Source organism: Rhamphochromis longiceps, linkage group LG23, assembly GCF_057381845.1.
Source record: "Rhamphochromis longiceps isolate RC_006_pf linkage group LG23, R_longiceps_female_GT1.1, whole genome shotgun sequence".
Classification (NCBI taxonomy): Eukaryota; Metazoa; Chordata; class Actinopteri; order Cichliformes; family Cichlidae; genus Rhamphochromis; species Rhamphochromis longiceps.
In genome coordinates this window covers 7,255,723-7,281,342 of record NC_140578.1, presented here as the reverse complement: position 1 = coordinate 7,281,342, position 25,620 = coordinate 7,255,723, and the positions used below count along the sequence as shown (strand labels likewise).

Genomic DNA, 25,620 nt, shown 5'->3' with positions numbered 1-25,620 from the left:
TATGTATTCTCATGCACTCTCAACACCAGAACAAGGTTGACTCGAGTAGTTGACTTGGGATGATTTGGTTTGTGTGTGAGCGCGTCTGTGCATGTGCACCAACCTGCAGGGGGTTAAACACAACAACGTGAGGCAGAAATGTCACACATTTATGCTTTTATCAGGATGTGTAACTTTGAGGGCTTCTGCCTCTGAAAGCTTCCATCATATTTCATCATGTTTCATTAAAACATTTGCATATACAGACATGGGAATCTACACACATAGATGCCCTCTAGCTACCTTGAACGAGGGGGGGGGGGGGGGGGGGGGGGGGGGGGGGGGAAGGGTATCCCATCCCTCTATAATAACAGCTATGAGCCCTACCACCATCCTAAACTCACTTTACTTTCAGTCTAGACACCCTAAACCAGGTTTTCAGATTAGTTTATATCTGTGATACTAATGTTATGTTATGGATTGATACCAATTCACCAGTTTTACTCGTGGTGGTGGTGGTGGGGGCTTTATCAATAGGAACAGCTGCAAAACATGTGAAAAGACAGTTAAAAGTACTTCATATATTCATGTACTTCATATATTCTAAAGTTGTTAAGTGGGCCAGATTGGAGTCTTTGGCAGGCCAATTTTGGCCCCTGGGCCTTATGTTTGACACCCCTGCATAAGAGTTTTCAAAAAATTAGAAAATAAGCACAGAAATACACAAACCCCATGCTTAAATATTATATGCATGTATATATGTATCATAATAGGAACATAATTTGGGCCTGGGAAGTAATTAAAGAAGGTTATTAGCAGGAAAAGATTAACAGGATTTTAAGTGACAGGCGCAGTGGTGATAACATTACCAGCAACATTAGCATGAGCTGATGTGTTTTGTCCATGAATTAAGTTGTCAGTGAAGCTTTAATTTCCATCAGTTTTGTAGACTGTTTTGCAGCTCTGGTTTATTTTTCTGTTTATTTGTGTTCATGAAAATTATTCAAGAAAAAGCCTTTTATTTGATTTCTAACTGAATATGGAGCAAACATATTAAGCACCTGCTAGTCAGACATTCTCCTATACTGGCAATGTGTCTACTGCTGTCTGCTATCTCAAATATTTCTAATATACACACAAAAACAAAAGCACATTTATAGATATTGTGTTTTTAATGCAGTTTCTGATAAATATAAAATACTAATTTATGGTTTTTACATTACATGCTTTTTTAAATACTGACAATGAGCAAATATATGTAAAAAAAAAATCGTCAGTTTTTATACCATTATATTGGCATACGATTGCAACCTCAAGCTGTACTGAAGAGTTAAAATGCTCACTTGTTAGTGAGTATCCTATTATAACAGGTGAAGTTTGGATAGTCAAGCTGACAACAGTTTTAGTGCATGCTCAATATTGTAAATAATGCAGAATAGGCTGAGTCTCATGGATGTTGTCTTCATTCATTTTTACTGGTTCAGTTACACAGTAGTACTCAAGCTTTCTTTGCTTCCCTCTGTGCTTGATAGCTTGTCCAGTATGTCTGGACATGTGCAGATGTAGGCATGCAGGCGTGTATTTAATGTGATAAACACACCTTTTAGTTGAGGTCACAAAAAAACAACAGGTTAATGGTTTGCTGCTAATTGCTTTTTGATTGCCGAAGTTAATTACTAGACACACACTTCAGAACAGGTTTCCTTTATAGCACTGGTATTAACCCCACAGTGTCTTTCTCACTCTTTTCTGTGTGTCAGATTCAGAAAAAATGTCAAGTGACTTTATAGATTAATATAAAATTTGCTTACACTGTTGAATTAAAAAAAATGCAAATATTGTGCTTTGTGACAGTAATGAAAACACATCCCAAAGTTGTTTCAGGATTATGTCTCTTGATGGCTCTGCTAAGACTGCCTTGTCTCTTTTATTTATAGCATTTTCATGTTGCCTAGGTTTACAAACCTAGGCAGGTTTAAAAAATTGCAGAATAGAAAATGGTATTGGTCTTTAGAATGCCTTTTCCTTTTGATGCTGTGAAGCACAATGCTGAAAGCAAGGACACAGCAGGAACTCCAGTCCTCTGTGTTTTCTGAGGCTACACACTATTGCTAACTGCATTACTTTAGTAGATATGGCCAGATACACAGCTGATGAAACTCTGTACCCTCCACCTCAACTTTAACTCAAAACACGTGTATACTTGTGTTTCAGGGAGAAATTGTGTTTCTGTGCCAGTGTGAGTCAACGTGTACTTTGGTTAGTGAGTGAGGGATGCCTGGGGCTCATTGCTCATCTCAGTGGGTATAAATAGAAAAATTGAGAGCCAGGAATATAAGGGCATCATTGTGTGTCTGAGGGGGGTGAGAGGCTGCAAGAAGAGAAAAAAAAACATCTAATCTGATAGCAGGTGGATTCAAATCTAAAGAAATGTTAAATTTAATAGCAGGTATAATTTGTCTGATTGAAACTATATTCAAATTGGCACCAGCTAAATAACCTGGGTCAGTATAAAGTGTAATGTTCGCATCCAGAACTAATTTTTCAAAAGCAGGCTCAGATTTTTTGCAAAAGGTGCCTTCATGACACTTTTTCCCCCTTCCTCTGGGTTTTCTTGGGTCATTCATTTTTCCTTTTTCTTTTTTTTTTTTTTTTGCAGCAGCAGACTTTTGGGAATTGGCCACCACCAACCCAGCAACAGCTCCTTGAAAACAGTCCAGACATCTAAACAAAATAAAGATTTGGTTAAAAACGTGAAAAGAATTGAGACATTTTTGCAGGACACTGAAAAGATATTTAGAAAAAGACATTCCTATGTGTGGTACAGCATGTGAAAACCTAATTTCAAAACTTCTATGCTTTGCTTCTTCTTATTAATTTTTATGCTTCCAAAAACTTTGAAACTTCATCATCGCGACAGATTGAAAAGCCGTCCGCATTAACATTTTGCTGGCTGGCTATCCAGGTTGAACTCCTCTGCATGTGTGGAGTACTGAGGGAGGGGAATGTTTTAGGATGAGGACCACCTTCACTGTGCTGTTTATTTACAGTTTCATGTATCAGAAATTGTTTGATAAACAGCATTTTTTGGTTTTAGTATTGAAAGATATTCCATTGAAGTTGAGATAAAAATGGGAAATGATGGAACGTTGTTCTTAAATACATGAGTTCTTCGCCGTCTCTTTGGCTGATTTTTATCCATGCGGCATCAAGTATGTCATATGACACATTGCTTACCAGTTCACCACTGTTCCACCTAAGCATTTGGGAACAACACTTACATGTACTTTTCATAGTTGAAAAAAAGATAAGCTGCCATTAGTAATATTTGTACGTGTACCTGGAGCCGACATTGTGTGGATATCAGATCACAACAATTCACAACCAAACAAAATAAAAAACAACAACTAGTTGTGATCTGTACACATATTAAAATTTCAGTTTTGAAACAATGTTTAACCCATTTCTGAAAGCTTAGTACCATTTAGGCATCTTTCAGCCCTATAATCAATGGAAAATTACTGTGTGTAAGCATGAATTTATGGTTAAAATTATAGTTCTGTTTAGGTCTCTGTCAAAACTCTTCACCTTTCCATTTACTGCCACATTTAAAAGCAAAGGGGCATATTTTTAAAGACTGTGAGTGGCTGACCACATTTAGTCCAGACAACAACATCCATGGATGTCTGATGCTTTATTGGGGTACTAATTTGTCTATAGCATTTAGTATGAGTTTACACTACTGTTAGCTTCACACAGGGTATTGTATTCACACAGACACTAAAGTGTATTACACAGTGCATAGCGTTCTGTCAAAGTGTCACATTTTTGGTCAACTTTCTGAATAAAAGGTAGAATTGAACAAATAAGATGAGAGGGCAGCGCCTCTCATAACGTGTTAAAAGCACACAAGTGTGTGTGCTCTCAGAAGTGAATGCATACCTTAGCGTCACCACACCTGGTGTCCATATCACTGCTCCTCAAAGAGGGAAAATGCACCTGTAGAAGAGAGCGAGGGAGAAAAAAGGAAGGGGGGAGAGAGGGATACAACATTAAGAAAAAGCACTTGTCAGGTAACCCATTAGAGTACCATTACAATACCAATCTCTTTTCCACATCTTTCCCTTTCACAGTGTGTGTGTGTATATAATTCTCCTTGTGTGCCTCCAGTCACCAACGGGGATATGAGATCATTACCTGTGACTGCGAGGCTAATGTCATGCACAGCCTCAAAACACACATATACACACATAAGCGTACACACAAGCAGACTAAAGAGAATAATGTGACTCTGCCTCAGTAACAAAACTACGGTGACCGCAGGGCTCGTCTCCATTTGGATAAGGCACGCTGTTTTACAACCTGCTTCCAACACCGGCAGATGAGAGAAACAAGAGGATAGAGAGAAGAGGGAGAAATGATAGAAACATGAATTGAGGGGATTCTAATTGGAGACATGGTGGGAACGAATAGCTCGCTCTTTCTGATGGAGAAAAAAAAAACAGATGAGCTGCACTAAACCGGGAAAAAGGTACAGCTGCAGACATAATGTATGCCTCAGAATATGCTCATTAGCAGTCGTGGGAATGTGAATGACAGATGCAGATGGAGATGATGGGAGGGGTGGAAATGGGTCAGAAGGTGGAGATGACTGTCCTGGCCTCTAATTAACTTTTCCATCAGCCTATGGCTCTTACTTCCTATTATCGCCACTTGCTCCTTTACTCCTACTGCAACCATATGACAAGAGTATGTAAAGGAAAAAAGGCAGGAACATGTGTCTTTGTCTACAGTAAAGAGACTATTCATTTTCATACAGAAATATGCCTTTTTTAACTCTAATATTCAACATCATTACAGGCGCAGAGCAGGGATTTGAAGCACAGGTTAATGATTCCAGTTCAGATCAAGATTTTCCATCCAAACTTCCCTCACAAAGAGAGGCTGGGTCAACTGGTCAGCTTTTTTTTGACATGCAGGTCCAAATGCAACATGCTGACTTCATCACCATAAAATATTTCTCTGCATTAATCTGTGGAGACATTTGTATGTACCATATTTTTCGGAGTATAAGGGCGTACTTAAAATCCTTTAATTTTCTCAAAAATCGACAGTGCGCTTTATAATCCAGTGCGCCTTATGTATGTATTCTGGTTGTGCTTACTGACCTCGAACCGATTTTATGTGGTGCATAAATATGTTTTAATACGACATTCGTAAGCTACGAAGCCGCATCGCTTGGTGGATCGTCGGAGCATTACAGCTACCGTAGTCAGGAGCCTCGCAGAGTAATCTGGGACCAAAACTCTGTCCGCTTCAGGTCCCAAAGTCAAACGAACACTGTGGCATCACTGAGAGTTAAAAACTGTCTAAATCCTTTCATCTTTAATAAAATGATCAGCGTTGCTGCTTTACCAGGTGTAACAATTAAGTTTAACATCCAGGCATCCATGAAAACTGAATTTATTAAATTTAACGGAGTTAGAAGTTAGCAGGAAGTTAGCTCGCTAGTGTCCACCTAAACATGATATACCATGTTCTGACTGAGAGATTTTTGAAAGAATTAAAACATACAGCTCTGCTATCACTTCCAACATAAATGAAGACAAAAAAAACAAACAGCAGTGACTTTTGTAGGGTTACTGAAGATGGACTAGGTGGTCTATAATGATGTGCTACATGATCACTAGCGACACAGCTATGTTAGCATAACATAAATACTGAAGCTGGAGGATGAACGCTAACTTTTGTCCACTCGACAAAAGTTAACGTGAGGGTTCTCGATGGTTAGGCACAAATGCAATTGCATGGCAGGCTGCTGTAAACGGACCAAACTTCAGTCAGGAGAACAACTGAGATAATCTATCCACAAAACACGGTTAGTCATTAATATACTGCAACAACATGGGAATAGAGCAGCTGCAAGAGAATTCAAAATTAATCAAACAATGATACGGAAGTGGAGGAAGCAAGAAGAATGAGTTGAGTAAAGTTTGATTTATCTGACTGTTTTATTTCGCCTAATGCGCCTTATAATCTGGTGCGCCCTATGTATGAAAACAGAGCCCTTCATTGACAGTGCGCCTTATGGTCCGAAAAATACGGTATATTCACAGAAATACAATTACTACATACACCTTCAAAGGGAGGCATGCGTGGGACTTCCATCATATAATTTTAGTGTAGAATGATGAAGCGTTTTGAGTCTTCAATTGCTTTGTGAATCTGGCAAATTATACTATTAATACCCAATGACTTCTCAGCATGCTTATTTTAAGATTTCAATTATGAACAATAACATAATTTCAAGGGTAGTATTATTAATTTATATGAAATCTGTAACTCTCTCTTTATCTCTGTGTATGTATGCATTCAGCCCGTTATTGAGGCCAAAAGAGTAATTCACATGATCTACAATACTAAACTATATAGTTTATTTTCTTGCTGATAAACTGAAAAAAATAAAGACAGATAGGTTTATTCTATTTATTCTTGCATTGTTTAGATGCACAAACAAAAAAAACTGTGTCAGGACTTGTTTCCTCCCCCACACTGAACTACATATGGTAATGCTGTGATTCCCTCTCTCCTCAGAGTCTTCTTCTACTCCAGTCATCTCCTGTTCCCATTTAATTGTCTCTTTCAATCTAATTTTGTTTTCAATTTCAATTACTTAAACGTCACATTAGCAACACTGCACAGACACAAAGAGTATTAACAATGCGATTCACAGAACGTATGATTTCATTCTGTCTCCTTCACACTCTCTCGCCTCCCAAACATGCACACCGACTACGTGTCTCCCTCATAATCATGTTGGAATCATGAGGAAAGACATAGGAATATAAAATATTAACTGCACATTTATTCTAGGCAAGCAGAATATGAAATAAATTAATCATGGCGTACAAGGCTGTCTAGATTCTTATCCTTTATTCTTATCTGTCTTCATGTGCTGTGATGTGCGTCGCAGGAAATTAACAGTGGCCAATGACAGCGACCAGTGTGTGCACCATATGTATATATGTGTAAGTGTGTGTGTAAAATGATCTAACCATTTCATATCTATTACTAAATGCAGCAGCGCCACTTGTTCTTCTCACATTTTATCTACGTGCAGCGATTTTTCCTGTCCCCCAACCGACCCAAACCAGTTAAATCAGTAATGCAATGCCTTCTGTGGTTTGAGTACCTTTGCAACACCTGAGAAAATTACTCTGATAACGGCATGGTGGTTTCTTCCTGTTAAAAGGGAGTTTTTCCTTCCCATTGTTGCCAAGTGCTTGCTTAAATAGGGTCGTTTGGTTGTTGATGTTGGCGGCACCTGGTTTGCATCTTCCATGGGGTGGGTTCCATGTGATGGCGAGCTTAGGCAGTCAATGTGGGGGTTGACGTAGAACATGGCCTCCAAAGCGCACACGCCGCTCAGTCACAATGTCCTGGAGGGGACGTGTGGCAGTTTGACGGTGTACTTCTTCGTTGGTGACATGGTCGCAGTAGGAGACCCCCAGGATCCATCTTAGCCATAGCTGCTGGGCCACATTGAGTCTTTTGGTGATTCTGGCTGATGTTTTCCACGTCTCACAGGCGTAGATCGCGGTAGGTATAAAGATTGAGTTGAGCAGGCGAATCTTCGTCGCCAGACTGATATTTGAGGTCGACCAGGTCGTCTGGAGCCGCTGAAAAAACGCACCCGCTTTTACAATTCGACACGTAACCTATCCTCATGACCTTGGTCTTGTTTCCATTGATCCGTAAGCCCACCTTGGCTGCCTCTTGCTCCAAGCATGATGTCATAGTAATAATGTTTTTCTGGATGTCGGCCAACAAAGCGATGTCGTCTGCGAAGTCGAGGTCATTCAGGCGTGTTGGTGGATGCCAGGGTATCCCAAAGCCATCTTGGTCCATGGCACTCCGCATAACAAAGTCAATGACAAGAAGGAAGAGGAAGGGAGAGAGGATACACCCTTGCCTCACACCGGTCTCGATGGTGAAGAAATCCGTGTAGCCCTCCTCTGTGCGAATGCAGCAACTGGAATGAAGGTATAGAGTTTAGAATATTTTGACAAACTGCTCAGGGATGCCATATGACCGGGCAAAATTACACAGGGAATCTCGATGGACACTATCAAATGCCTTTGTGAAATCGACGAAAGTAATTGAGAGGCGGAGGTTCTGGTCCACCGCCTTATGGAGTCTTCGGAGGAGGACAATGCTAAACACTTTGCCTGGAACAGAAAGGAGTGTGATTCCTCGCCAGTTGTTGCAGTCTGCCAGGTTGCCTTTTTTGGGGAGCTTTATAATGACTCCTTTTCGCCACTCTTCTGGCACTCGCATCGATGACCAGGATGAATTGAAAAGGTCCGTTATTTCATTGATGAGGCACTGTCCGCCGTGCTTAAGCAGTTCCGCAGACACTATGTCCAGACCTGGCACCCTGCCATTTTTAAGGAATTTGATAGCAGCTGCTGTTTCCTCGGTGGTTATGGCCCTGAATCAGTACCACCCACCCCCACCCCACTAGCTCATTAGTCTTTAACACTCCCGACCAAGCCAACGACTTAGACATGAGGACAGATGCCATAACCACTGAGGAAACAGCAGTTGTTGTGATTTAGTGCAATATAAATAAAACTGAATTGAATTGGAAAGAATCCCTGTGTTATTTGGTTTTAAATAAAATACTGTTTTAACTGTTAATTAGCGCAATTTTTATAAAGTTTCTCCATTTTTACAGACTTGAAATTGATCAGACAAATAACTGATAAGCAGAGGTGGAAAGTAACGAATTACATTTACTTGCGTTACTGTAATTGAGTAGTTTTTTTGTGTATTTGTACTTTTTAAAGTCATTTTTCAAGTCTGTAATTTTACTTTTACTTAAGTATATTTTTTATAAAGTATTGTAGTTCGCTACGTTTTCAATCACACCCGTTACTGAGTAAATAAAAAATAAAATAAAAAAACCATTGCGCTTCGGAAATACTGCAGGGAATGATGGGTAGTAGAACAAATTGGCGCTAAGGTCACGTTAAAGATGGAGTCTGACATCGGTGTTACAGATCCAGTGAAAAAAGAAGCCCCGTCGAATTCTGCTGACCCTGAACTCGAAGAAACGGATGTGAACCCCTGACCGTATTTAAGGGACCATTTCGGCTTCAAGTGCAAGAAAGGCAACAGCTTTATTATGCAGTGTAAGCTGTGTTTGCCCAAAGAGACCGAGTTGGCAGCTTTTAAAAATTCCACATCAAACCTGCGCAAGCATGTAGAGGTACAGTGGGGCAAAAAAGTATTTAGTCAGCCACCGATTGTGCAAGTTCCCCCACTTAAAATGATGACAGAGGTCAGTAATTTGCACCAGAGGTACACTTCAACTGTGAGAGACAGAATGTGAAAAAAAAAATCCATGAATCCACATGGTAGGATTTGTAAAGAATTTATTCGTAAATCAGGGTGGAAAATAAGTATTTGGTCAATAACAAAAATACAACTCAATACTTTGTAACATAACCTTTGTTGGCAATAACAGAGGTCAAACGTTTACTATAGGTCTTTACCAGGTTTGCACACACAGTAGCTGGTATTTTGGCCCATTCCTCCATGCAGATCTTCTCGAGAGCAGTGATGTTTTGGGGCTGTCGCCGAGCAACGCGGACTTTCAACTCCCGCCACAGATTTTCTATGGGGTTGAGGTCTGGAGACTGGCTAGGCCACTCCAGGACTTTCAAATGCTTCTTACGGAGCCACTCCTTTGTTGCCCGGGCGGTGTGTTTTGGATCATTGTCATGTTGGAAGACCCAGCCTCGTTTCATCTTCAAAGTTCTCACTGATGGAAGGCGGTTTTGGCTCAAAATCTCACGATACATGGCCCCATTCATTCTGTCCTTAACACGGATCAGTCGTCCTGTCCCCTTGGCAGAAAAACAGCCCCATAGCATGATGTTTCCACCCCCATGCTTCACAGTAGGTATGGTGTTCTTGGGATGCAACTCAGTATTCTTCTTCCTCCAAACACGACGAGTTGAGTTTATACCAAAAAGTTCTACTTTGGTTTCATCTGACCACATGACATTCTCCCAATCCTCTGCCGTATCATCCATGTGCTCTCTGGCAAACTTCAGACGGGCCTGGACATGCACTGGCTTCAGCAGCGGAACATGTCTGGCACTGCGGGATTTGATTCCCTGCCGTTGTAGTGTGTTACTGATGGTGACCTTTGTTACTTTGGTCCCAGCTCTCTGCAGGTCATTCACCAGGTCCCCCCGTGTGGTTCTGGGATCTTTGCTCACCGTTCTCATGATCATTTTGACCCCACGGGATGAGATCTTGCGTGGAGCCCCAGATCGAGGGAGATTATCAGTGGTCTTGTATGTCTTCCATTTTCTGATGATTGCTCCCACAGTTGATTTTTTCACACCAAGCTGCTTGCCTATTGTAGATTCACTCTTCCCAGTCTGGTGCAGGTCTACAATACTTTTCCTGGTGTCCTTCGAAAGCTCTTTGGTCTTGGCCATGGCGGAGTTTGGAGTCTGACTGTTTGAGGCTGTGGACAGGTGTCTTTTATACAGATGATGAGTTCAAACAGGTGCCATCCATACAGGTAACGAGTGGGGGACAGAAAAGCTTCTTACAGGAGACGTTACAGGTCTGTGAGAGCCAGAGATTTTCCTTGTTTGAGGTGACCAAATACTTATTTTCCACCCTGATTTACGAATAAATTCTTTACAAATCCTACCATGTGGATTCATGGATTTTTTTTTCACATTCTGTCTCTCACAGTTGAAGTGTACCTCTGGTGCAAATTACTGACCTCTGTCATCATTTTAAGTGGGGGAACTTGCACAATCGGTGGCTGACTAAATACTTTTTTGCCCCACTGTAAGTTAAATACAACTCGTACCGTTATGGTAGCAAAAAGGCTGTGTTCAAATTAATCACATTAAGTTAAGACATCTGTGAAGAACACAGATAACGTTGGTTGGTACTAGCAACTTGCTGTAATCGGGCACGTTGTTGTCCACGCAACTTACATTTTTTTACTGGGTTGGTAAATTGCCAAAAGAAAATGTGTTTACCTACGTTTTTCCTGTTTGTTAATAATAATAATTTATTTTAAAAAATAGTTAATTTAAAGACAGAAGTGGCTACTTTCTTACTTAACCCACATATGTTCACACTGCAGGCAAAAGAATAACAGAGCGCTCACTTACCTTAGATTAGTCAAAGACAGCTGACTTCTGTTACTTGTTAATTAGCACTTGCAACCTCCCGTTAACTAGCCTGTTACTGTCCAATAAAAAAAAAAAAACACAAGGTATATTGGTATAATTTACCAGCGGTAGCTATGTAATGCATTGATGTCTTATTAAGGATATCAAAAAACTTTCTCTCAAACTTAACACTGGCCTGCCTGCCTCAGCTGCCTTCGAACGTCTCTTTAGCTGTGCTGGACTACTGTTCACTGCAAAGTGAGCAAGGATGAACTCTACTAACTTTGAAAATCAACTGCTCCTCAAAATTAACAGGAAGTTCAGAGAGTAACACTCTAGGATGGATACAAAGGAACTTTAATCTAGAGGTACAGTAGGGCAGGGCCATGTTTAAAAAATTAAAAAACATTTTTAAAGCAGCTGCCGTTCAGTTCAGGATTTGTTCTCTTATTTGACAGTTTAGAACACATTCTCATGTGAAGTAATGATATGGTTTTGTATTGAAAACACTGTGATACCTGACAGTTTGGTTGATTGGTTTGGTGACCATTATCCATTTTCATGTATAGACTTGCAGTTTAACTGCCACTGCACTTTAATTTGTAAAGTTTTTCTTTTCACTAAAAAAGAACTACTTTGAGATTTATATCCCACTGTCCTTTTTTGCACTACTCGGAAGCGGCTGTCCTCCTGCTGACAGAAAACTATGTAACTTTTACTCTGAGTACATTTTAAATGAGCTACTTTTTACTTTTACTTGAGTACATTTTTAGACAGGTAATTTTACTTGTACTTGAGTAAAATTTCAGCAAAGTAATAGTACTTTTACTTGAGTAAAATATTTTAGTACTCTTTCCACCTCTGCTGATAAGCAGATTCATAGCCAGGTGTCACCTTTCTTTTTCCACTACAGATTGAGTTGAATATGCATTAAGGATATTCACTGTTCACATTAACTCTTAATATACCATTCCAAAAGTGTTGATGCAAAGAAAGAAGGCTAAAATAAAGCAGATCTTTTAAAGAACTAGATGAAACTTTATTTATTTTTATAAAGAATGAATGCACTGAGCACACCAGAAATACCAAAGGAACCTAAAGACAACAGAAGACAAGTAAAGCGAGGACCACAGAATTATTTCCTTGGTGGGGGAAAAATATTCACCAAGTCATGAACATTCTAAGGGAAGCAGGGCTATTAATAATTTACTACAGGTAACCAGTGTTGGTCAAGTTACTTGAAAAAAGTAATCAGTAACTAATTACTGATTACTTCCCCCAAAAGTAATCCCGTTACTTTACTGATTACTTATTTTCAAAAGTAATTAATTACTTAGTTACTTAGTTACTTTTTAAAAACATGATTTACAACCTGAAGAGGTGATAAAGCGATAGATCTTTCAGCCCAATTCTACTTTTTCTGCATAATCCATCATACAAAATGTAATCAAATGGAAAAGTCTCTTTTTTTAACTTGTTTTATCAGTTTTAATCTTTTAACTTTATGCATCAAGCAAAAATTTAATTATATGCAACATTCTCTGACTTGAATAAATTAGTTTAACATTTAAAGCTATTTTCTGCACATTCCAGCACATAAAATAAAATATTTTTTGTGTTTACACTTAGTCTTTCAAATAGATGCAAGTAAAACACAGCAGAAAATAAATAAAGTCAAAGACTCAGCGGTCCTTTTGCTCTATTTTCACCTGTAAAGCAGGACTGGGGTAGGCGGAGGTTTACCCTGGTGCAGGTGTGCTGCGGTCAGTTGAAGAATCCGCGAGTTTCTCTGTGAATTTCCCATTACGTCGTTGCGCACTCGGTGCTTGTTTAGGGTTTTTTTTCGCTGTAAAAAGAAGTTTTCTTCCCACGCACAATGGACGCTAATGGTTTTGTCACTTTTTATGGAATCAAACTCAAAGTAAGGTCAGTACTTCCACGCTTTAAACGCTGCACGCTCATACTCTCTCCCACAATCGATATGTGATCCATTGTTGATCTGCACACAGCTGTTGTCACTAACGGCGCACTCGCTTACGTCACTGTCGTGAGACATTCTCGCAAAAAAAAAATCACGGTTTTAGTAACGCAGTAACGCAGCGTTCCTATGGGAAAGTAACGGTAATCTAATTACCGTTTTTGCAATAGTAATCCCTTACTTTACTCGTTACAAGTAACGCGTTACTGCCCATCTCTGCAGGTAACACTCAAGACCGAGAAAGGCTAGATTCCTCGAAACATCTAGAATAAGAGTCTTTGGACAGACATAACTAAGACTAATTTGTACCAGAATGAAGAAGAGAAGGGTGCAGAGAAGCAAAAGATGTGCTCATGATCCAGTGAACCAAATAGTTTGCCAAACCCAGAGGCAATGGGCAAGAAAGGCTGCGAGTGGAACCCAGCTGCTGGTGATTTTTGGCAGGTATACACTCATAAAACTAGAAGGATGAAGTGTACAAGGGGTGGCTGTAGCTCAGGAGATGGAGTAGGTCATCTACTAATCAGAAGGTTGGTTATTTGATACCTGGCTGCTCCACACTTGGGAAAGATACTAACCCTAACGTCTTCGATACATTAATTGTAGTGTTTCATAGAAACTTTGGGCAGCTTCTAGTGATCAAAACAGTTGCAAGGAGGTTTTCAGTAACCCTTTGCGATCATTTTCATTTTCTCAACAACTGCAGTTTTCCCTAGCAACCACTGGTTATCAGGGGGTCCAGGGGGGTCGATGACCAGTCTCTAGTGCTGCATGACTGGGGCTTTAGCAATTGATTTCACTGCAAATTCCAGCGACCAATTGCAATACTCATTTTTCCCTCATGACTGTTGTCATCAACTAGTTTGTCTGGCTGGGGTTTTAATTCTTATTTATCCTCATGCCGCAGTTCCCGAGTTTATTCACTGACTAAAAGAAGTCCTTTTAGTTTCTCTTCCTTTAAAGGCCATTCCTACTTTAATAACTTCTGAATGACTGCTAAGTGTAAACAAAAGACTTAAATAGATGGTGGGTGGGTCCGGTCTGGTCTCAGTGACATCATACAGAGTACAGGGTATCTTGGTCTTCTTTCTTCACTAAAAATAATTTAAAATGTTTGTGTACAGAGACAAAATTAAAACTGTATCATCCAACTACTTAAGTCCTCATCATAAATCTAACATTATTCATTGTCTTCCCCAAAACACAGTATTCATAGCAACAAAAGTTTGTCCAAAATGACAAAAAGTATCCCGAGGAGCAGGAAGCTACTTCACCATAGCTAAAGTTCTGTTCCAGCAATAGTTTGCTTTAGAAATTATTCACTTTTAACCATTTTCTCTGTTTTCATTTCTTTGCTGCCTCTATCTCTCTATCTCTCACGCTTGATGGCCCCCCTGCATGCTCCTAATAACCCATGATGAGTCCTCCACACTTGAGCACCCTCCCATCAGACACCCGCTGAGACACACACAGACACACACACTCTACCCCTGTGTGTCGGACTTAGAGGGGTGTGGATGATGACAGCCATCAGCGGGGCAATTAATGGCCCCATTCCCTGGTTACAATACAAACAACAAAAACAACATTAACCAGTATGGCTTGATCCTAACGGAATAATTATCCAAACATGCTGCTCTCCACTTGGACCTGGAAACTCAAAAGCCCAGTCTGCAGTGAAGCAAGACCATGGTGATACAAACAGACAAAGAAGTGTAGAGAGATATAAAACAGTGAGGGAGTAGAAGAAGATACACACAATTTATAAATAAGAAGGTTGAAAATTGCAAAAAAGATGAATACACAGCAGTTGGGCTAGCTAAAACGATTGATCTGATTGTTTTACACTTAGAGAAGGAGCAACCAGGAACAGAGAGAATACTAGAGCCCAGTTTGCATGGAGAAAGTGGTGCAGGTAAGATGTAAAACCGAGAGGGAGGCGTAAAAGAGAGATGGACGAAGGGAGGGAGAACAGAGAGGTGTAGACACTGGATCATGCCTGTAGCATACTGATGCTGCTTTAAGGCATGCAGTCAGCGTGGCCTTGGCTAAGCAACCAAGCATGTGCTGCAGAGGTCTGAGCTGCCTCATAACTGTGTATGCACTTTTGTGTATTGTTGATTATCGTGTGTGTGAAATAATATAGGAGGAAAAAGACACACCAGTGCGCTTCTGACCTTGTATGTACGTGTACATGGGTGTAAATGAGTGTATGTGCACCGTGTGCTGCAGTGGTGGTGGGTTGTTCATTATGCTGTGCATGTCTCCTCCTGCAAAGCCTCTGTTATCACAACAAGGGGCCACAGCAGCTTTGTTACGATACCAGAGTCCCATAGGAACTGCTATGGCATATTCTGCTCCCCAAGCATTCTGGAGCTCCAACAGAAACACAGACCACCATAAACATCTCACACAGCTTCATGCAGGAGCTCCTGCTGAACAACATACAAAGACATAGAAATTTCTCTGTTATTGTTTGTATTTTTATAAATGTTAATTAGCAAGAATCTTAGGACTGCTGTTTTTCATATATTGTTTATTTTACTCAAAGCTTAATAATAACTGACTGCCTATACTTAGGAGGAAACAAAACACGGGCAATAGTTTGCAATATATATATTCTGATAACTGGAAATACCCCATAGGGTTTAGGTGAGGAGACATACCTGGGAAGTGTTTGCAGGAGGACTTGGACAATAATCTGCTCTATTCACACATGAGTACAATCACACATTACATCAGTTTTGTGTAAGACAGTTGGTAGGGTATAATATTTGAATATCCTATCTGACTGATTCACACATTTGTGTAAAGGTTTGCCGGTTAATGTCTCAGAGTTGCAGTGCATATGTGAATCGAGCAGCAAGACAAAAATGGGTATTGGGGTGGGTTGGTTGTGGGGGTGAATCGCATGTATCTATGTCATTCCACGTGCTAACATCAATTTGAATTTGAAATTATCTGTAAAATGGGAGGAACTCATATCATACTGACTGCTCCTCACTGGAAAGCATAGCCAGAAGGCTGTGTATTTGGCTCTGTCCGGGAGAAAACGGGAGGCCTGTTCCTTTGTGTCTCACTCGATCCCTCAGCTTCACCCGTCTCTCAGAAAGTGATCCAGAAATGGATTTAATTCATTAGCAGACATGATAGCAGCTTGCAGGGGGCAAAAAAGTGTATTTCTTCCATTTCTAAAAGTGTGCCACATTTTGGAAAAATAGAAGGAAACTATAAAAGAAAAGAGAAAATGCACAGCAATGTTCTCCTCCATGTTTAATGAAAGAGAATGAGAGGAGCTGTCGCTCTATGGCTCCCACCGCTCCTCCACAACCTGATTACTGTCTGATGATGATGGCACTACTTCCTGACATCTAATTGAAATAATTGTGTGTAATCACTTTAAAAGACTGGCAGGAGTAATGCAAGCAATGAGAAGTAGTTAAGAAAGGCAACGGCATTTTAATTGAATCTTCCCAGATGCATCTGATTACATCAAACAAGTGTAAAGCCACCAGGAGAAAGCCAGAGACACAGCAGTGGCACAGTTCAATTGAGAGATGAATAGTGGAGTAATGGGTTTAGAGGCTGAAAGAGAGCAGGGTTTAGGTGGATATGCTTCAGCCATTCTTTGGTACTCGCACACTTTATCCCACATAATCTGTAAGAAATCTTCAGAGTACCGCACTGTATCCAGGTTGACTTTCCTGGAAACTGATCTTTAATACAGTATTTCACATAAACACCAACGTGAGGGGGATTCTAAAAAAAAGAAGAAAATTCTCTGAGAGCACCCAAAAGCCAATAGCTTGTGATGACAATTTAAAGATGCTTGGGAGGTTTTGTTGTAATGATATTACAACTAAAACGCAAAGTCCAGACCTATATGTGGAGTCTTCACTGCTTTGTGGGCATGTGCACCATGGGGCCACTCTGTGGATTTCTCTGGGCCCATAACACACCAAGAGCCCAGGCTGGGGAGAGCCTGTCCACAGCCATTTCCCTACTCTTTAATCTCAGCAGCAGACTGGAGAGAGCAGCGCTGCACATTCCATTAATGTAAAGTGGGGCTTGAAGGCCCGTAATTTATTGGCTCTGCAGACTCGCCTCCCTTCATCTCACTCATACTGGCTCCCAGCCACCAAATACTCTCCCTGATACCCGCCAACATGCAGCACCCTGTGCTCAGCGTTTTACGCTATTTCACCTTCTTTCTCCCCTTACCTCTCTCTCTATAGCCATTTTCCCTTCACCTCTTTATCTGTCTCTTTCACTCTTCTTACACCTTTGCCTTAGTATTTCTCAATGGCTCTCTTGCTTTACATATCACCATACATTATACATGTACAGTAGAGATTTGCTCTGGAGAACCTTAGTCAAGTTTTAAAACTGTCATTCTACACTTGCTCCAAAAGAATTTTCTGTGAAAGGGAGCCACGGATAATTCCTTTATCTAGATCTGCATCAGTCATTCAGACGGTTAGTTTAATTACCAACAGTCGAATCACAGAGATATCTGCAGAACAAAAGAACCCTCTACTGTGAGAAATTAAGTGTGAAAGAAAGAAATGTGGAAAAAAACCCCAAAAAGACAAGAAGCAAAAAATAAAAATAAAAGTGTTCCCACTCATTGATTTTCCTCTTATTCAGCCCCACAACCCCGCTCCTTTCCCTATTTGTCACGATCTGTGCTGCTAGAGCAAGGATGTCCTCCTGACCATTGAACTTTCAGAATGTAACAGAGCAGCAGACTCTGCCAGCGGAGACAAATAGGTCGAAATCGGGGACAGGCACTTGAGTGAGGGGATAAAGAAGAGTTGAATAGCAGCCTAACTTTATGAAAATGATGTGACAGGTTTTTCTCAGTGAATTAAGAGTTGAACATGATTTATGCAACTGCTATGCTGACACTCGCACACAATAAGAGAGAAGGAGAAAAAGAAACAGAAGCCATTTTCAGATATTGGTAAGATTGCTGGTTTCTTTATTCTTCCTTACAGTTTTATTTAGATATGCCCACCACACCAATATCATGCATTATAGGCAAAATGTGGCAGTACAACACATAGTCAAAACTTTCTTACCTTGTTCCCAATAGTTTAATAGTTTTTTTGATAATTAAGCAAGTTAGATTTTATATGTAGCTATGGCTATGGTGTGTCCACACACACTTTGTACACTTTTGAAAAGAAATCAGGTAAACTGTAACTCCACCCTTCAGCCATCTCATCTGTCCAAAAGAAGGATTGCAGTATTATTTGGAGTTAGAGCCTGTCTTCATTTTGTGGCAAATTCTTTAAAGGTAATTATAATTAAAGTTCCTGCTTCATAATTACATATTTACCAAATGGATCTTGCCATTGTCCGATGCAACAGTTAGGTAATTAACTCAGGAAAAAGACTTCTCTAAACAGCTGGAAGAAACAAACAAAGTTAGATGCCAATAACATTATGTCAAAATTCAGAATACACTCCTTATCAGTGACTCTTGTTAACTTTATGCAGCTAAAGACTTAAAGTAGTATTTTAATTTGTTTATTTAGGTCTGTAATACATTGTGAGTAAAAACTATATATATGCAATGTTTTAGTAACAGAGGAAACTACAGTGTTTTTGCTTTTGCTAATTGTGTTTGGTCATTTATCTTTAATTAAAATCAATTTAAAATTTATTATTTCAACATTAAGCAAGCTGGTTCTTTGCTAAACTAAAAGTTGTCATTATCTACAAGTAGTTTAGGGTAGCCCTAAACTGTAGTTTACACATTCTGGGTGTCTTTGTGGTGGTGCTTTTGGCTTCACTGAGCCCTCCGTCAGACCTTTGATGAGCTAATCTGTTAATTCTGAAGCTCTGATGAACAGTTTATTTCTAAACAGACAGGGAACACTGCACTATTAAACTTTAACTGCCAGCTATCCATCTGCTAATTTCATGGACACTCTTCTATGAGATGAAGCAATGGATTATGGAGGTAAATTCATTATGGACTATTTGAATTGATTTCTAAGTTAAACTAATTGTTTTGCATTTTGTGTGTTGAATGTAAAAAGTCTCCGGTGTCTATTATATCACTTAAAAGTTTAGTGTCAATTTGGGAAATGTACCATCTAATTAAAAAGCCAACTTTTATGTATGAAGAAAATCAATATGTTGATAGTGAGTTAAAGAACTTTGGCAAGCTATTTAATGAAGGAATTTCAGTAGTGCTGTTTGTAGATGCATGTTTATTTTACTATAAGAGATTTGTATTTACATCAGCCAATATAACATCATAGTTAGGTTACCTTTTGTCATGTTTGGGGTCATTTTATATATCCTAAAAGTGCAATGCAATAAGTGTGTGCACATAATATTAACCGTTTTTTTACTCTCTTGTAAGAGTCCAAAGAACAAAATGCTTTCAATCTTTAGTCTTTGTTTTTTGTGAAAACATAGCTGAATTTGTCTAACATTTATATACTTCTACAATGGGTGATACACACAATAAACATAAAAATGTGTAAACATAGTCAAAAGACAGCTCTAACACTACCTTTCTGCCAGTTTTTTCTACTTTTGGCTCTTCAGAATATCAGATGGGATATCCGAAGACCATCACAGCTCTGGCTGTAGCTTGTTTCAGACAGTGGATGCATTGAGGTGCTGCATCATGAAAAAAAAGTCCTTTTAAGCAGTGAATCATGCAAAACAATCTCATGGAATCCAAGAATAAAAAAAATGACACTGGAAACAATGGAAATGAACAATTCCTTTAAGCACTGTCCACATATAAAGCAAATCACTTATTGTGTTGTCTCTTCCTGGGAGGAGATACAAATTCCTCGTGGTTGCGTCAGAAAGGGCATCCAACATAAAAATCTGACAAATCCAATACGCAGAGTTACCTGCTGTGGCGGCCCCTTGAGAATAAGTGAGCAGCCAAAAGTAGCTTCATTTTTTGGCCATTATAAACTCATATTTGGTTGCTAGTGGCCATTTCAGGCTCTGATTACATAGGTAATCCTCTTGTACATTTCTGATCTCATCATAGGGTCATCGGTGATGCTCCCAAATGCATTGTATTGCTACCAATTACTTCTAATCATTACAGTTTGCCAGATTTCATTGACATTCAGCGGTCTCTGGTCGGCACATCGCTGCTAGTCTCCCTAATCTGTCTGCAGCTCCCTTTAAAGTGGACCTCTTATGTTTTCCCCTATTTCCTTTGATGTTGATATTAAGCATGGAATGTTTACCACAGAATGTGAGCACAGAAGCTCCAGCCACCTGCTGTTCAAACCTATTTGTGAGGTGCAGCCAATCAGAAGAACGTTCAATTAAAGCGAGGGTTAAATAGCTTATTTGAGATAGTGGATGAACTGTGCAGCTGCACCAAAATGAAGTATAATATGAATAAACATTACTCTGAACTCTAAATCATGCAATGCTATCCCTGTCCACGAATGAAAAACTACAGAGCTGGAAATAAGCACTAGCTATTGTTAGAATAAGTCATTCTCAGTCAAAAATTATAAAAGTCAAACTCAAATTATAAGAGACACGGTGTGGTTTAATGGTGCTTAATTACAGCTTCAGTGGTTTAAATATATGCATTTTCTCCCATTTCAACTGTTCGAATGCATGTGAAAAAGTATCTCTACTCTCTGTCTTAACACCACACTTTGTGAACTCACTAAGTGGTAGTTAAATGAAAACAAAAATGAATACATGAATGAATTAGTGACACTATCAAGTAAGCAAGCAATGCAATATTTATGAGCTGATTAAACTGTGTACGTGGTCAGAGGGGCCATGAGAGAGGTGCAATAGGCCAGTAGGCTGCCTCTTACTTATTCATGCTAGGGGCTAGACGTCTCTACCCGTAAATTATTTAGACCTTCTCTTTGTGTGTCTGTGCGCGTGTGTGTTTGAAAGCAGTGTGTGAGTGAATTACTGAGGTTATGTTTATACAGCCATGGCAGGGATCTTTTAAGAGGGGTCACTGGGCATGCCGTTGAGATAACATTGTTATATTGCCTGTGTGTGTGTGTGTGTGTGTGTGTGTGTGTGTGTGTGTGTGTGTGTGTGTGTGTGTGTGTGTGTGTGTGTGTGTGTGTGTGTAATTCCATCAGTGAGGGGTTTTCCATTTAGTGAAAGGATCCTTGGGGACATATTGTGGACAAAGAGGCCAAACTGATACAGAGATAAGGACTACATGATGCTGAAATGGAAGGGCCACAGAGGAAAAAAAAGAAAAAAAAAAGGAAAATGAAACAGGAAGGAAAAGAGAAATGGGAACTGAATTTCTGTGCAGTTTCTTACATGCTGTGTATTTATGACACACAATTCCCTTTCACATATCCCTGTTCGCTTTACAGTATTTCCACCTCAGAGGGAATGATTGCATGGGTGCATTGTCAGTTCTGACTGTAGGGGTCCTGAGAGAGGTGCTGGATGGGTTAACATGTGAAATAGCTGTGCTAATCGCTATGCTAATTGCATTTCTGAACGCATGTTAGCACACTGTGAGCTATTTCACAGCAAACAGTGATGGGCTAAGCTGTGAATAATGACCACTTCAGCTTCTGCAAGGATATGTAAGCACTGGGCTCCTGATAGAAAATGTAAGTGGGCGGTTTAGAGAGAGAAGGGAATGAACGGTGATAAGGAAAGAGGAGAGGGGGTGGGGAGAAAAAGAGAAGGATGGACGGATGGATAGAAGGTATGACGGCTTTCTTCATAATTTCTCACATCTGTCTCGCCACACTCAAACCCTGAGCAATATTCATCTGACAGAGGAGACAGCTCTTACTCAAAATGCATGTCTTGTGGCTGCACATCATGGATGATTTACTCAACTGCCTGCTGAAAAAGCTCTGTCTCTTCAACAACAGATTCCTGTTATGTTTCTTTTAACAGTGGTACAAAATGATGCATCGGAAAAAGCCCACGTTCTTTAATTTTGAAGTACTCGCACATTCAGTAAAGCTGACATGAAACAGTGTTTCTGATAGTTAAAGAGTTTTTCTCCCATTAATCTCCTTTAGCCTTGCTTTAAAGCTGCGGTGGGACTGACAGTAGCATTACATCAATAAAACACCCTCCACCTTCATTAAAACAGGCCCCGGTTTTTGGTGCAGGGAACTCCATGTGCTCTAAATGGAGTAACCATGCAGAAAAGTTAGAATATCATACACTGATATAACATTAAAAAATGCACCACTGTACAGAGTAATGGTTTCTGATTGTGTGGCTATTTTCACTGTTTTAATTCAATAGCGAACATAAGTCAAGACCAAAAAAAAAAAGCAACAAAAACGGTATACAGAGCTGTCAAGATCTACCAGCCACACGGAAAATAAAAGAAGGTCACAAGTATTGTAGCTGAATGTATGAAAGCATTTTGTGTGACACATTTAATGTGCTTTAATGTGTGAATGTGCTAAGACCTTTTTTTAAATCACATTAATTAAAGTGCTCCTGAATCCATAGGCAAGAGTGCAGCTGGGCATAAATGAAAAACAGTTGGGTGAAAAATCTACCATGTGTGACTGCATAAAGAAGACTTGTACAAAGGTTTCCAGTAAATCCTCTGAGGTCTTTTGTCATAAGTGGAAAACTATCCTGAACCCTCTTTTGTAGAAAAGTCAATGATAATTTTCTTTCTTGCCTGATTGTCAAGATTGATAACAATTTATTAAAACAAAAATGAAATATTCTGATTGCTCTGGGTTACAGTTGGGATTAGGTACTTAGACCTCAAACAGTTAACTAACAAATATTTGCAGTTATGGATGAGGCTGGCAGTTAAACATCAATTTGTCTGAGGGTGAAGAAAGTACACAGAGACTTCAACAGTTTGTATTTGTAGCTAAAAATGAAATCTGCAAGCACAAATCAATCCTACAAATGCAAATATTTTTTGCATCACTTCCTTCTTTTAGGCTTTTAGCAAACATGCAGTGACAATAGTACTATAGTTTTAGCATCTCATCAAACCCGAATGACACAGTAATGTGTTGTCAAAATTTATATTAAAATGATATTAGCATACTGATTATATTCTTGTAGTGAGAAAAGTAAAAGCTATACTAAACAATTGTAGTTAACCAGAGAATATACAAAAACCCCAATATGAGTTTTCAATGGCTGAATTTTATAGTTGTAGTCCTGTTTATTGTTGTTGGGTGGTGACCGATTTATTAGTGGGAGAAGGGGGTAGAGAATGGGTGGAGGAAAGGCTTGGATACTGCTGAACATATCTATTTTTTCATCTTGCTGCTATATGGTCTCCATGGTGATCATTATGGATGGGAGTTGGACCCTTTGCTCCTGCACCACCTTAGCAGAGGTTTCCTCTTGTCACACTCTGGTCTCCTTTATATATCAGTCCCGACTGGCTATACTCTCCCCAGAGAAGACCTCATCTCAATAATGACATATGCCCCATCTCATACATTTTCCATTTTTCTACTTCTTCTGGCCCCACCTCCCCGAAGATCGCCAACCCTACTGGCATTCCTATTTGCTCTGTTTCCTCTCTGCATTATGGCCAGGGAGTGATATTAAAGACTGCAGAGTGTCCTACACCTGGAGGAAACATGTCCAGATGCTGTCTTCATATTAATACCCAAGTCAGGATTCCTCATGGGCACAGACATGTGAATTCACCCAAGGGTGTCTACAGTCTAACATATTCTGAGGAAAGATTTTTCTCCCACAATTTTAAAGCAGAGCAGCTAAAGCAAACACTTACATATGTAGAGGTACTGCTAAAGCGCTATTAAGGAAAGCTGTGTCACTGCACACACAAACAGCCAATGTAAACAGACTAATGTTAATGAAAAGGGGCAAACTCACTTCTTATGGGTACCGTTTAGCCTAGCATTTAGCCTCGTACTGAGGTAACAGCCACTGTCACGGGAATGCTAATGAAGCCAAGGAAAACAAAGCCTGGTTAATGAGAGCTTAGAGATAAGAGAGCAGAGGCTAGGACACACATGTACACAGATACACACACGGCTCATACCCTTCTCCTTCGACACTAATTAGACAGGAAGGACTATATGGGGAGGAAGAGCTAACTAACCGTCCACATCAATACTGCATCGTGCAAGCCTGTCTTGGCCATTGGCCTCAAAGACCAGGAGAGAGGCTGAGACATAGAGGGGGAGGAGAAGAGAGACAAATTAGAGACAGGGCAAGACATGGAGGGCAGAAAGAAATGAATCTGCAGGAATGAAAACAAATTCATGCAAACATCTGTTTAGATGTGAGCTACACACAGTTAATGCTTTTTTAACTACTCAGACATGAGACTGAAAATGTCAGTAATGGCAAGGAAGGAGCACCTATGCTGGAAGTGGGTTACAAAGTGGCTTGCAGTTGTGTAGCAACTGCAATTGGGGTAAAGCAGCTTAAATGGTGCCCTCTATGAGATTTACCAGTTAGATGTGTAGGAGGGTGTCAGCTGAGCCATCAGCTAATGTGGGGTGGGAATGAGATCAGCTAATCTCCTGAGATTGCACTGAGCTTAACTTCATGGCTTGCCTGAGGCAAGACGATGCTCAATATATTGTTCAGCATTACTGGTGACTTTACAGGTGTCCAAATGATCTATGTCACGTGCAGAGATGTACATTATCACAGATGCTGTCTTTTTAAAGTTGTAATTCTAACAAGCTGAACGGCCCTGCTTCGCTTTACCCTGTAGGACACAGCACCAGTGATTCCCAAAGAATTTTGAGAGTTTGCTTCGTCAATCCAAAAAATTTCCACATAGTCTCAGTATATCGCCAATGAATTTTGGCCCAGCATCACTACACAGCACCGCTGCACTCTGGCCATGTAGCATATGGTCACATTAGAAATTTAACTTTCATTTGTGTATAGTATTTAGGAGGAGGGACAGCAGTCCCAAAAACAGTGTAGGGAAGCGATAGAGGCAGGTATAATTAATATGGTAAGAGAATAGATGGAGGGACATAATTAGGAATCAAGGATTCAGTAAAAAATGAATGGCTACTTTGACCTATTATTCCATTTCCTTGCTTTAAGGAATAGCACTAATTTAAAAAATTGCACAAACATGTGCACATATTTAACTGGACCATCTGCATTGTTTTGGATGATCACAGTGGACCGCCTGTTCCAAAAAGGCATGGGTCAAATTTTTTGTCCCAATCCAGACCTGCCCAAGAGAAATGTTGCTAGTATGGCTAAAAAGGTCAGCAATGTTTTGGACCTGACAATATTAAAACCTAAAGTAACAGTTTCTTCTTTACCCGTTGTGGGTACCACAAATACACTGAGCAGGAAGGGTGATTAAAAAAAAAAAGAACAAAATTGGATTAAATTTGGATTTGAACAAAGTCAGTGTTTGGTTTTGCATAAATACATCAGATCTCGATGAATGACATATTCAAGTTGTAAGGCTTTACTGAGATGCACTGTGTTATTTCCTCCAAACAGAGCAAC

General features: G+C 39.8%; 1 long non-coding RNA gene across 1 annotated transcript in view; it reads right to left on the bottom strand.

The window, feature by feature from the left end:
- Positions 1 to 325: 325 nt before the first annotated feature.
- LOC146641172 (uncharacterized) overlaps positions 326 to 25,620 on the bottom strand; it is a 102,888-nt gene continuing 77,593 nt past the window's right edge. The window contains exons 2-3 of the long non-coding RNA XR_014909710.1: positions 3,922 to 3,978; positions 326 to 2,703 (exon numbers count right to left, since the gene is read on the bottom strand). This is a non-coding gene — a long non-coding RNA (uncharacterized LOC146641172). The remainder of the gene's footprint in view (positions 2,704 to 3,921; positions 3,979 to 25,620) is intronic.